The sequence below is a fragment of the Ascaphus truei genome, chromosome 1 (genome assembly GCF_040206685.1).
Source record: "Ascaphus truei isolate aAscTru1 chromosome 1, aAscTru1.hap1, whole genome shotgun sequence".
Lineage (NCBI taxonomy): Eukaryota > Metazoa > Chordata > Amphibia > Anura > Ascaphidae > Ascaphus > Ascaphus truei.
In genome coordinates, this window is record NC_134483.1 from 1773548 (window position 1) to 1787756 (window position 14209).

At 53.3% G+C, this 14209-nt stretch overlaps 1 protein-coding gene across 3 annotated transcripts in view; it reads right to left on the bottom strand.

The window, feature by feature from the left end:
* The window catches only part of GBA2 (glucosylceramidase beta 2), a 364366-nt gene that overhangs the window by 29069 nt on the left and 321088 nt on the right, over nucleotides 1–14209 (bottom strand). The gene's annotated exons all lie outside the window — the stretch shown is intronic.

Here is a 14209-nt window from a genome sequence, read left to right on the forward strand (position 1 = left end):
CCGACACACCATACACACCGCGGCCAGCCAGAGACTCCCGCAGTACGAACTGTGACACAGAGACACGTTATATAGAGATCTGAGCCCTCCGACACACCATACACACCGCGGCCAGCCAGAGACTGCCACAGTACGAACTGTGACACAGAGACACGTTATATAGAGATCTGAGCCCTCCGACACACCATACACACCGCGGCCAGCAAGAGACTCCCGCAGTACGAACTGTGACACAGAGACACGTTATATAGAGATCTGAGCCCTCCGACACACCATACACACCGCAGCCAGCCAGAGACTCCCGCAGTACGAACTGTGACACAGAGACACGTTATATAGAGATCTGAGCCCTCCGACACACCATACACACCGCGGCCAGCCAGAGACTCCCGCAGTACGAACTGTGACACAGAGACATATTATATAGAGATCTGAGCCCTCCGACACACCATACACCCTGCGGCCAGACAGAGACTCCCGCAGTACGAACTGTGACACAGAGACACGTTATATAGAGATCTGAGCCCTCCGACACACCATACACACCGCGGCCAGCCAGAGACTCCCGCAGTACGAACTGTGACACAGAGACACGTTATACAGAGATCTGAGCCCTCCGACACACCATACACACCGCGGCCAGCCAGAGACTCCCGCAGTACGAACTGTGACACAGACACGTTATATAGAGATCTGAGCCCTCCGATACACCATACACACCGCGGCCAGCCAGAGACTCCCGCAGTACGAACTGTGACACAGAGACACGTTATATAGAGATCTGAGCCCTCCGACACACCATACACACCGCGGCCAGCCAGAGACTCCCGCAGTACGAACTGTGACACAGAGACACGTTATATAGAGATCTGAGCCCTCCGACACACCATACACACCGCGGCCAGACAGAGACTCCCGCAGTACGAACTGTGACACAGAGACACGTTATATAGAGATCTGAGCCCTCCGACACACCATACACACCGCGGCCAACCAGAGACTCCCGCAGTACGAACTGTGACACAGAGACACATTATACAGAGATCTGAGCCCTCCGACACACCATACACACCGCGGCCAGCCAGAGACTCCCGCAGTACGAACTGTGACACAGAGACACGTTATATAGAGATCTGAGCCCTCCGACACACCATACACACCACGGCCAGCCAGAGACTCCCGCAGTACGAACTGTGACACAGAGACACGTTATACAGAGATCTGAGCCCTCCGACACACCATACACACCGCGGCCAGACAGAGACTCCCGCAGTACGAACTGTGACACAGAGACACGTTACACAGAGATCTGAGCCATCCGACACACCATACACACCGCGGCCAGCCAGAGACTCCCGCAGTACGAACTGTGACACAGAGACACGTTATATAGAGATCTGAGCCCTCCGAGACACCATACACACCGCGGCCAGCCAGAGACTCCCGCAGTACGAACTGTGACACAGAGACACGTTATATAGGGATCTGAGCCCTCCGACACACCATACACACCGCGGCCAGCCAGAGACTCCCGCAGTACGAACTGTGACACAGAGACACGTTATATAGAGATCTGAGCCCTCCGACACACCATACACACCGCGGCCAGCCAGAGACTCCCGCAGTACGAACTGTGACACAGAGACACGTTATATAGAGATCTGAGCCCTCCGACACACCATACACACCGCGGCCCGCCAGAGACCCCTGCAGTACGAACTGTGACACAGAGACACGTTATATAGAGATCTGAGCCCTCCGACACACTATACACACCGCGGCCAGCCAGAGACTGCCACAGTACGAACTGTGACACAGAGACACGTTATATAGAGATCTGAGCCCTCCGACACACCATACACACTGCGGCCAGCCAGAGACTCCCGCAGTACGAACTGTGACACAGAGACACGTTATATAGAGATCTGAGCCCTCCGACACACCATACACACCGAGGCCAGCCAGAGACTCCCGCAGTACGAACTGTGACACAGAGACACGTTATACAGAGATCTGAGCCATCCGACACACCATACACACCGCGGCCAGCCAGAGACTCCCGCAGTACGAACTGTGACACAGAGACACGTTATATAGAGATCTGAGCCCTCCGACACACCATACACACCGCGGCCAGCCAGAGACTCCCGCAGTACGAACTGTGACACAGAGACACGTTATACAGAGATCTGAGCCCTCCGACACACCATACACACCGCGGCCAGCCAGAGACTGCCACAGTACGAACTGTGACACAGAGACACGTTATATAGAGATCTGAGCCATCCGACACACCATACACACCGCGGCCAGCCAGAGACTCCCGCAGTACGAACTGTGACACAGAGACACGTTATATAGAGATCTGAGCCCTCCGACACACCATACACACCGCGGCCAGCCAGAGACTCCCGCAGTACAAACTGTGACAGAGAGACACTTTATATAGAGATCTGAGCCCTCCGACACACCAAACACACCGCGGCCAGGCAGAGACTCCCACAGTACGAACTGTGACACAGAGACACGTTATATAGAGATCTGAGCCCTCCGACACACCATACACACCGCGGCCAGCCAGAGACTCCCGCAGTACGAACTGTGACACAGAGACACGTTATACAGAGATCTGAGCCCTCCGACACACCATACACACCGCGGCCAGCCAGAGACTCCCGCAGTACGAACTGTGACACAGAGACACGTTATATAGAGATCTGAGCCCTCCGACACACCATACACACCGCGGCCAGCCAGAGACTCCCGCAGTACGAACTGTGACACAGAGACACGTTATATAGAGATCTGAGCCCTCCGACACACCATACACACCGCAGCCAGCCAGAGACTCCCGCAGTACGAACTGTGACACAGAGACACGTTATACAGAGATCTGAGCCCTCCGACACACCATACACACCGCGGCCAGCCAGAGACTCCCGCAGTACGAACTGTGACACAGAGACACGTTATATAGAGATCTGAGCCCTCCGACACACCATACACACCGCGGCAAGTCACAGGTAGAGAGATGGTAAATGTGAGAGAGATAGAGACAGAGGTAGGGTAAGTGTGAGAGAGATAGAGACCGAGGTAGGGTAAGTGTGAGAGAGATAGAGACAGAGGTAGGGTAAGTGTGAGAGGGATAGAGACAGAGGTAGGGTAAGTGTGAGAGAGATAGAGACAGAGGTAGGGTAAGTGTGAGAGGGATAGAGACAGAGGTAGGGTAAGTGTGAGAGACATAGAGACAGAGGTAGGGTAAGTGTGAGAGGGATAGAGACAGAGGTAGGGTAAGTGTGAGAGACATAGAGACAGAGGTAGGGTAAGTGTGAGAGACATAGAGACAGAGGTAGGGTAAGTGTGAGAGAGATAGAGACAGAGGTAGGGTAAGTGTGAGAGAGATAGAGACAGAGATAGGGTAAGTGTGAGAGAGATAGAGACAGAGGTAGGGTACGTGTGAGAGAGATAGAGACAGAGGTAGGGTAAGTGTGAGAGAGATAGAGTTGTAACCCCCTTGTAAGAATACCTGTGATTGATGGACAGGCTCTTGAGTCAATGACTGTGAATCCAAGGGATGATTGACATAAATGGTTGCCCGGAGGTGGAGGGGCTAAAGAAGGAGAGTTTAAGCATCCCCAGCAGGGCACGAGGGGGCAGAGCTGCTGAGACCAGGAGGATCGCGTCCCAGTCCCAGTGAGGTAGACCCCAGGAGGATCACGTCCCAGTGTCACGGTAGCTTGTGCAGGGTTATAATATAACACAAAATATCTCTGGGTTCAATTGAATGCGACTAAGATATAATAAAGAAAGTTTATTCCTTGAAAAAGGTGAACACACAGAATATACAAATAACACACAGGATATATACACTTACTTTGGGGAATGGGCAATGAAGCAATCAGGATCTGGATTGGCAATTCATCAGGCAATCATATACCATTCAGATGTTGTAACGAAGACGAAGACAATGGGCATAGAGCTTACAATCAGTTATATAGGAGTTAAGCCCTATATCCTAACATTGGGTGCCAGGTATTGGTTAACCATTACCTGCACCCAATTATCTTTTGCCAGCTAACGTTGGAAGCATTTTGGGACATGCCCCCAGGTAGCTGACACATGCGCACATTCCCTGATTTGGGGTCTCATTTTCTTAACTCATCACTAAAGAAATGGCGCCTCACAGTCTGCCAGAAGAGGATCTGGAGAGTCAGTATCTTTCCTGGGCTTTTATGCCAGACACCAAATACAGTATATGTTCACAATTATATATATATTAAAATAATCCGTTCGGCTGGGCCGAGCGGGCTACAAATTGCCAGATCCTAATGCCGGAGAGGATTCTACACGGTGGCCAATTTTCAGCTCGCTGGGACCCACCGAACCGGAGTTATAATAAATTACTTTAAATGCACTTTTACAGAAGCTGCATTTCTCTGCCATTGAAGTCAATGGCAGAAATCCAAACTAAACAATTAACCTGCCTTCGTTCTGTTGCTCAGAGGGGGTCGGTATTTGTCATGCAGTCATGCCGGAACGAGGACAACATGGTGGCCAAATCCCAGCTCTCTAGTCTGTACAGAACCGGAGTTATGGACTTCAGGTTTTTACAGTTTTTAACTTAGCCGTTTACCTCACGGCTTTTACCTCCATTGGAATCAATAGGGCTGACGCTGCCATAGGAAATGCATGGGCCGGCGCGTCATAGGATTCAATGGGACCTCCGCTACCATTGGAGTCAATGGGCAACCCACACTTTTCAAAGTTAACCCTACTCCGGTCGGTTGAGGGGAGAGGACTGGAAATTGCCATGCAGTCATGCCGGAGCAGAGACTACATGCTGGCCAAATCCCAGCTCTCTGGTTCCTACGGAACCGGAGTTATGGGTTTTCAGTTTACACAGTTTAGTGTTTAAAAGCCACGCGGCTTTCTCCGCCATTGCGGTCAATGGTAGGACCCTCATGGCCGGCGCGACCCTTTCTCGTCGCCATTAATTGTCGGACCCGGTTGGGGTCGAGTGAGGGGGTGGCTAGGGGCAAAAAGAATGCCCTAGTTACATAGTTACATAGTAGATGAGGTTGAAAAAAGACGTAGGTCCATCAAGTTCAACCTATGCTAAATCTAGACAACAGATACTTTATCCTACATCTATACTTACTTATTGCCCTAGAACAAAAGTTTCCCACGCTAATTGGTGGTGAACTTGACCGAAGCCTAGTTCCCACGCCAATTGTGTGATCAAAGCTCCTCATTGACATTGTATCCGCTTTTGCGGTTTGGCTGGCTGCCAGCTCGTTCTTGGAGAGCGGGCGTCGAGGAATCCCCATTGAAAGACAATTAATCCAGTCACTTTCAATGGGGAAGCTCCACTCCTCCTCTCGGCCGCCACCTGCAGGTCTCTGGTATCGGGCCCAAATCTGTGAAATCTCCATAGGATTACATGGGGCTCCAATGGCGACCTATGGAGAAACTGCAAAATGGAAACTGAAAAGGCGGGAAAGGGAACAAAGGCCATAAACATGTAAATGCAATTAACCCTTTCCCTCCCGACCTGATCCCAGTGTATGTGGTTGCTGCATACACTGTAAAGGTACAAACACCAATAATTGTACCAATATACACATCTAGCAAATAGAACACAGTTTGCCCTGAGGCAGGGGAATAAAAATACATGAAATACCTCTAAATGTGGGAACATGATAACCAAGGGACATTCATTTTGTTTGTGAAGCAGGAGGAACATATGTACTGTATTGTAGGTACATTTCTGGTTAACCCCTCACCTCCCAGACGGTGGAAGGGGGTGCCTAATGGGAGTGACCCCTTTATTACTTGCTTGGCACCCCTCCCCCGTCACACCCTGTCCCAGTGAGGTCGAGACCAGGAGGATCGCGTCCCAGTCCCAGTGAGGCAGAGACCAGGAGGATCGCGTCCCTGTCCCAGTGAGGCAGACACCAGGAGGATCGCGTCCCTGTCCCAGTGAGGCAGAGACCAGGAGGATCGCGTCCCTGTCCCAGTGAGGCAGAGACCAGGAGTATCGCGTCCTTGTCCCAGTGAGGTTGGAGGCAGAGACCAGGAGGATCGTGTCCCTGTCCCCGTGAGGTTGGAGGCAGAGACCAGGAGGATCGCGTCCCTGTCCCAGTGAGGCAGAGACCAGGAGGATCGCGTCCCAGTCCCAGTGAGGTTGGAGGCAGAGACCAGGAGGATCGCGTCCCTGTCCCAGTGAGGTTGGAGGCAGAGACCAGGAGGATCGCGTCCCAGTCCCAGTGAGGTTGGAGGCAGAGACCAGGAGGATCGCGTCCCTGTCCCAGTGAGGTTGGAGGCAGAGACCAGGAGGATCGCGTCCCTGTCCCAGTGAGGTTGGAGGCAGAGACCAGGAGGATCGCGTCCCTGTCCCAGTGAGGCAGAGACCAGGAGGATCGCGTCCCTGTCCCAGTGAGGCAGAGACCAGGAGGATCGCGTCCCTGTCCCAGTGAGGCAGAGACCAGGAGTATCGCGTCCTTGTCCCAGTGAGGTTGGAGGCAGAGACCAGGAGGATCGTGTCCCTGTCCCCGTGAGGTTGGAGGCAGAGACCAGGAGGATCGCGTCCCTGTCCCAGTGAGGCAGAGACCAGGAGGATCGCGTCCCAGTCCCAGTGAGGTTGGAGGCAGAGACCAGGAGGATCGCGTCCCTGTCCCAGTGAGGTTGGAGGCAGAGACCAGGAGGATCGCGTCCCAGTCCCAGTGAGGTTGGAGGCAGAGACCAGGAGGATCGCGTCCCTGTCCCAGTGAGGCAGAGACCAGGAGGATCGCGTCCCAGTCCCAGTGAGGTTGGAGGCAGAGACCAGGAGGATCGCGTCCCTGTCCCAGTGAGGTTGGAGGCAGAGACCAGGAGGATCGCGTCCCTGTCCCAGTGAGGTTGGAGGCAGAGACCAGGAGGATCGCGTCCCTGTCCCAGTGAGGCAGAGACCAGGAGGATCGCGTCCCTGTCACAGTGAGGCAGAGACCAGGAGGATCGCGTCCCTGTCCCAGTGAGGCAGAGACCAGGAGTATCGCATCCCTGTCCCAGTGAGGCAGACACCAGGAGGATCGCGTCCCAGTCCCAGTGAGGTTGGAGGCAGAGACCAGGAGGATCGCGTCCCAGTCCCAGTGAGGTTGGAGGCAGAGACCAGGAGGATCGCGTCCCAGTCCCAGTGAGGCAGAAACCAGGAGGATCGCGTCCCTGTCCCAGTGAGGATGGAGGCAGAGACCAGGAGGATCGCGTCCCAGTCCCAGTGAGGTTGGAGGCAGAGACCAGGAGGATCGCGTCCCAGTCCCAGTGAGGTTGGAGGCAGAGACCAGGAGGATCGCGTCCCAGTCCCAGTGAGGCAGAAACCAGGAGGATCGCGTCCCTGTCCCAGTGAGGCAGAGACCAGGAGGATCGCGTCCCTGTCCCAGTGAGGCAGAGACCAGGAGGATCGCGTCCCTGTCCCAGTGAGGCAGAGACCAGGAGGATTGCGTCCCTGTCCCAGTGAGGCAGAGACCAGGAGTATCGCGTCCCTGTCCCAGTGAGGTTGGAGGCAGAGACCAGGAGGATCGAGTCCCTGTCCTAGTGAGGATGGAGGCAGAGACCAGGAGGATCGCGTCCTTGTCCCAGTGAGGTTGGAGGCAGAGACCAGGAGGATCGCGTCCCTGTCCCAGTGAGGAAGAGACCAGGAGTATCGCGTCCCTGTCCCAGTGAGGTTGGAGGCAGAGACCAGGAGGATCGAGTCCCTGTCCCAGTGAGGATGGAGGCAGAGACCAGGAGGATCGCGTCCTTGTCCCAGTGAGGTTGGAGGCAGAGACCAGGAGGATCGCGTCCCTGTCCCAGTGAGGTTGGAGGCAGAGACCAGGAGTATCGCATCCCTGTCCCAGTGAGGCAGAGACCAGGAGGATCGCGTCCCTGTCCCAGTGAGGCAGAGACCAGGAGGATCGCGTCCCAGTCCCAGTGAGGCAGAGACCAGGAGGATCGCTTCCCTGTCCCAGTGAGGTTGGAGGCAGTGACCAAGATGATCGCGTCCCAGTCCCAGTGAGGTTGGAAGCAGAGACCAGGAGGATCGCGTCCCTGTCCCAGTGAGGTTGGAGGCAGAGACCAGGATGATCGCGTCCCAGTCCCAGTGAGGTTGGAAGCAGAGACCAGGAGGATCGCGTCCCTGTCCCAGTGAGGCAGAGACCAGGAGGACCGAGTCCCTGTCCCAGGGAGGCAGAGACCAGGAGGATCGCGTCCCTGTCCCAGTGAGGTTGGAGGCAGAGCCAGGAGGATCGCGTCCCTGTCCCAGTGAGGCAGAGACCAGGAGGATCGCGTCCATGTCCCAGTGAGGTTGGAGGCAGAGACCAGGAGGATCGCGTCCCTGTCCCAGTGAGGTTGGAGGCAGTGACCAGGATGATCGCGTCCCAGTCCCAGTGAGGTTGGAAGCAGAGACCAGGAGGATCGCTTCCCTGTCCCAGTGAGGTTGGAGGCAGAGACCAGGAGGATCGCGTCCCTGTCCCAGTGAGGCAGAGACCAGGAGGACCGAGTCCCTGTCCCAGGGAGGCAGAGACCAGGAGGATCGCGTCCCTGTCCCAGTGAGGTTGGAGGCAGAGCCAGGAGGATCGCGTCCCTGTCCCAGTGAGGCAGAGACCAGGAGGATCGCGTCCATGTCCCAGTGAGGTTGGAGGCAGAGACCAGGTGGATCGCGTCCTTGTCCCAGTGAGGCAGAGACCAGGAGGATCGCGTCCCAGTCCCAGTGAGGTTGGAGGCAGAGACCAGGAGGATCGCGTCCCAGTCCCAGTGAGGTTGGAGGCAGAGACCAGGAGGATCGCGTCCCTGTCCCAGTGAGGTTGGAGGCAGAGACCAGGAGGATCGCGTCCCTGTCCCAGTGAGGTTGGAGGCAGAGACCAGGAGGATCGCTTCCCTGTCCCAGTGAGGTGGGAGGCAGAGTGCCACGCTCTGCCCACCACAAACTAGATGAGACCCTCGGTACTGAGGTGGGAATAGAGAAAACCCCACCGACAGGCATGGGCATCCGGTCTGGAGTGTGCGTAGTTGATCTCGCCGGGAAGGAGCAGGGAGAGGAGAATTATCGTAATACTTGCCGAAGTGAGGGTAGGAGAAGTCCGGAATGTTGGAAGTACTAGTCGGTGGGGTCGGTGCAGGAGAAGGTAGAATGGTCGAGGTCCAAGAGCCGAGTTCAGGATAGGAGAGTTGCGGAGGGTCGAGGATAGCCAAGGTTGGGGTTCCAGAGAAGCGGTGGTCCAAAGGCAAGCCAAGGTCGGTACATGGGAGATTAAACAAGACAAGGCAGGATATCTAGGAGACAAGAGAGGTAAGCACAGGAACAGGAAGCTTATGCTCAGCCGATGTGCCAGTGGCACTGCTGAGCCTAAATAGGTGAGACGATCCAATCCGAGCAGGAGGCGGGACCGGGGGAGTGTCAGTGCGGAGCCAGTAATAGGTTAAGGTAAGGAAGCCAGGTGAGGGTGCTGAGGGCAATCAGTGCCTGTTGCCACGGAGCAGGGAGTGTGCACAGCGATCCGGAGGCGGGAACTCCCGCTGTGACCCCAGCCCGCGTGGGAATGCCGTCCGGCGCGAGGATGAGCCGCGCGCATGCCCGGAGGAAGTGGGAGTGCGTGTGAGGGCGCGCGAGTCCTGAGCCCTATCAGCTGCCGTCAGAGCAGGTAGGAGGACTGTGCGCCTGCGGGTAAAGGTGCGCGGCACCTGGCTCCTGACAGTACCCCCCCCTTCAAGAGCGACCTCCGGGCGATTCCGGTAAGGCTTGAGGGGAAATTTCTGGTGGAACCTTTTGAGAAGAACAAGAGCATGGATGTGATGGTGAGGGATCCAAGATCGGTCCTCAGGTCCGTATCCCTTCCAGTGCACCAGGTATTGAAGAGTTCTTCTACAAATTCTTGAATCAAGAATGGACTGAATCTCGTATTCTTGTTGACCCTGTACGAGTCACGGGGTTGGAGCCGAGGAAGACGGATCTGGGAAACGAGTACTCTGGAATGCAGGTGTAAGGAGAGATACGTGGAAGACGGAAGGAATCTTCATAGCGGGTGGGAGTTGTAGGCGGAAGGCTACCGGGTTGATCTTATCCAGAATGGGGTAGGGCCCCAGGTATCTGGGTGCCAGCTTGAGAGTAGGCACTTTGAGTCGAATATTCTTCGATGAAAGCCATACCTTGTCCCCAGGTTTAAACTCAGGAGTCCCACGGAGGTGGCGATCGGCTTGGTGTTTCTGTCTAGAGATGGCCGTCTGGAGGTTCTCCTGGATTCCTATCCAAGACCTTTGTAAGGACAAGATCCGTTCATCAGCAGCTGGAAAATCGGAGGGTGAGGTGTCGATGGGGAGTCGGGATGGATGAAACCCAAAGTTGATGAAAAACCGAGAATTTTGAGTGGATTCATTCCGTAGGGAATTGTGGGCGAGATAAAACAGCGTAAGTACTGCTCCAGCGTCTGGTTGGTTCTCTCTGTCTGCCCATTAGTCTGTGGGTGATACCCGGAGGAGAAATGAAGGGAGATGCCTAGCCTTTGGGGGAAAAGCACGCCAGAATTTGGAAATAAATTGGGTAACCCCGATCGGACACGATGGTTAATGGAACTCCATGAAGGCGGAAGACCTCTTGGACAAAAATATCAGCAAGGGAAGAAGAGTTTGGTAAACCTTTGAGAGGAACGAAATGAGCCTGCTTGGAAAAACGGTCAATAATCACCAGAATGGTATTCATACCCTTGGAGACGGGTAGCTCCACAATAAAGTCCATGGCCAAGTGGTTTCAAGGGCGATCGGGAACAGGAAGGGGGTGTAGAAGTCCTTGGGGTTTGCTACGGGGTGTCGTTGCGGGAGCAAGTAAGGCATGCTTTGACGAATTCCCTTACGTCTGAATTAATCCTTGGCCACCAGAAAGTTTGAGTGATAAGGTCGGATGTTCTCTTGGCCCCTAGGTGTCCTGCGGATCTAGCAGAGTGACCCCATTCCAGAATCCTCTTGCGAAAGTGAGGTGCAGCGAAAAGACGACAGTCAGGAACCTCTAGACAATCCGGAATGTTGGCCTGATCTGCGAGAATTTTGTCCAGCACGTCAAAGGTATTAGCAGCAAGAATGTATTTAGCTGGAAGGATGGTCTCCGATTTAACCTCCGCCTTATCCTCGACCATGAACTGGCGGGAAAGTGCGTCGGCCTTCATATTTTTTGATCCTGGTATAAACAAAATTATATCATTAAAGCGGGGGAAAAAAAGTGACCATCTAGCTTGACGAGCTCCTAGACGCTGGGCAGTCTCAATATAAAGAAGATTTTTATGATCTGTAAGGATGGTGATAGGTGTCTCCGTACCCTCAAGAAAGTGTCTCCACTCCTCCAGAGCGAGCTTGATGGCTAATAACTCGTGGTTGCCGACGTCATAGTTCTGTTGGGCTGTGGAAATTTTTTTAGAAAAAAATTCGCAGGGTGAAGTCTGACCTGGGGAGACTTCCTCTGGGATAAGATGGCCCCGGCTCCAATGTCCGAGGCGTCCACCTCGAGAGTAAATGGGAGGCTGGTGTCTGGATGAGTCACAAGATGGGTGCCGAGACAAAGGCCTCTTTAAGGTGTTTGAAGGATTGAGTGACTGTAGAAGGCAAAGAGGTAGTATCTGCCCACTTCTTCGTAAGGGCAACAATGGGAGCGACAATGGACGAGAAGTTCCTGATAAATCTCCTATAATAGTTGGCAAAGCCCAGGAATCTTTGAATGGGCTCTAGAGACGTAGGAATAAGCCATTCCAGGACCGCTTTGAGTTTGGCGGGGTCCATGGAGAACCCAACGTCCGAGACAATGTAACCCAGAATTGAAGTAGAACTTCGGTGAAATTTGCATTTCTCCAATTTGGCATACCTGTACAAGTGGTTCTCACGGAGGCATGCTTGACATGGTTGATGTGATCTGGGAGTGATTTGGAAAAGATTAGAATATCGTCGAGATATACGATCATGAAGTGATTGAGAAGGTCTCTGAAAATCTCGTTAACAAAATCTTGAAAAACCTCTGGAGCATTGCAAAGGCCGAACTCATAGTGGCCGTGTCGCGTGTTGAATGCCGTTTTCCACTCGTCGCCCTGCCGAATCCTCACCAAGTTGTAGGCGCCCCGAAGATCTAGCTTGGTGAAAATTGTTGCTCCCTGTAAACGGTCAAAAAGTTCTGAGATTAATGGTAGGGGGTACCGATTCTTGAGGGTAATCTTGTTCAAGCCTCTATAGTCGATGCAAGGGCGGAGGGTGCCATCTTTCCTCTTTACAAAAAAGAATCCTGCTCCGGCAGGGGAAGAAGACTTGCGGATGAACCCCTTTTTTAGATTCTCCTGTATGTAGTCAGACATGGCTCTGGTCTCAGGGAGAGAAAGTGGGTAGGATCTCCCTCTGGGAAGAGTGGAACCGGGCAGAAGGTCGATAGGACAATCAAAGGATCGGTGTGGGGGTAAAACCTCGGATTTGGCCTTGTCAAAGACATCACAGAAGTTCAGGTAGACCTCAGGTAAGGAGGCTTGCTCCACCACGGGTGTCGTCAGACTGCAAATCTGTTGAATCGAGGGAGCACAGGACGTGGCACACTGGGTGTTCCAAGTGATGGGCCACTCGTTGGTCCAGTTGATGAGAGGATTGTGGCGTTGAAGCCATGGAAGTCCCAGGATAACCTCTACAGAAGGCGAGTGGATGACGTCGAGAGAAATCCTCTCCACATGAGTACCGTCAATAGAGACAGTTCAATGGTCCGAAGGACAATGAAGGCCGGTTGGAGTGGCCTTCCGTCGAAGGCCTCTAACCCCACGGGGTCCATCCTCTTGATGAGGGGAATGTTGTTCTTCTGGGCGAATACTTGGTCTATAAAGTTGCCCCCAGATCCTGAGTCGATGAAGGCCATGGCTGGAATGCAAAAAGTCCCGGTGTCAAAAGAAAGGGGAATCAGGATCCTACCAAGGAGGATTTTTTCCTTTTTAATGGGGAAGCGACAGAGTGTTCCCAATGAGACTCCCCGGGGACACATTGGGAGCTGGCGTTTCCTGACTTGAGGGGACAGCGAAGGGCTTGGTGTCCAGGGTTGCCGCAGTAGAGGCAGGAGCGGCGGCGCTGTTTCTCGGCAGGAGATAGCTTATTCCCTCCTAGTTGCATGAGCTCCGGGGCATCCGAGGAAATGGGTTCCGGAGAAGGATTTCGTACAATTCCTTGTATTGTATTTTAAAATGTGAGTGCATTTGAATTTTGACTATTTCGCTCTAAAAATATATTTTTAGACATATACACTATGTTAGTCTTCATCCTTTTTACATGACACGGAAGGAAAAATTACCTCACGGATACACTAACGTGTTGGAAATCACAACTGAAGGTTGCTCGTTTCAGAGAGAGAAAGAGTCTCTGTACTGCTTGAGTTCGGGGGAAAAGTGTGAGTGCTATCACCTTACAGCCCTACATTTACCAGATATATATACACAGGTCACACTATGTTATGTCTTTTCGTCTTTTCATGACCACGCTGTGAACATCCTGCGCTCCCCTTGCTTTGGAAGAATACAATCAAGATATAGACTCCAGAACAGTCTATTAAAGGGTTTTGTTTGAGCTGCTTTACAATTAATTTTTTATTTCACATTTGGTGGTGGAAATTATTTTATATGATCATTAATTAATTGTTCACTGGGTTCACTTTATGAATATTGGTCACTAATAATTTGGGTTTATTTGTATACTATATATTATATTTTATACATAAGATTGAGGCACTAGCACTTTCTTTGATTAAGTAAGGAGCGCCCGATTACACACTCTCTTTGTTCTGGAGAAGGAAGACGGAAGGCGTGCGGTCTGATGGGAAGCTGTCGGTGTCGCGAACGTTCTGCTCTTCGCTCCTGGAGGCACTGGTCCACGCGAATACAGAGCGCAATGAGCTCCTCCAAATCGGATGGTCGTTCTTGAGCAGCAAGTTCGTCTTTGAGCGACTCCGAGAGACCTTGCCAAAAGGCGGAGGACTCGTTATTCCAGCCCGTCTCAGAAGCAATGGTGCGAAATTCCAGGGCATACCAGGCCACTGGGCGGGTCCCTTGGGTGATGTGAAAGAGGGAAGAGGCAGCCGTCACTCACACGCCCAGGGGTGCTGAAGACAAGACGAAAATCCTTGGCGAATCGCCCGATATCTTGTGTGAGGTCCGTCCTCTGCTCCCAGATGGGGGAGACCGAAGCCAAGGCATAATCT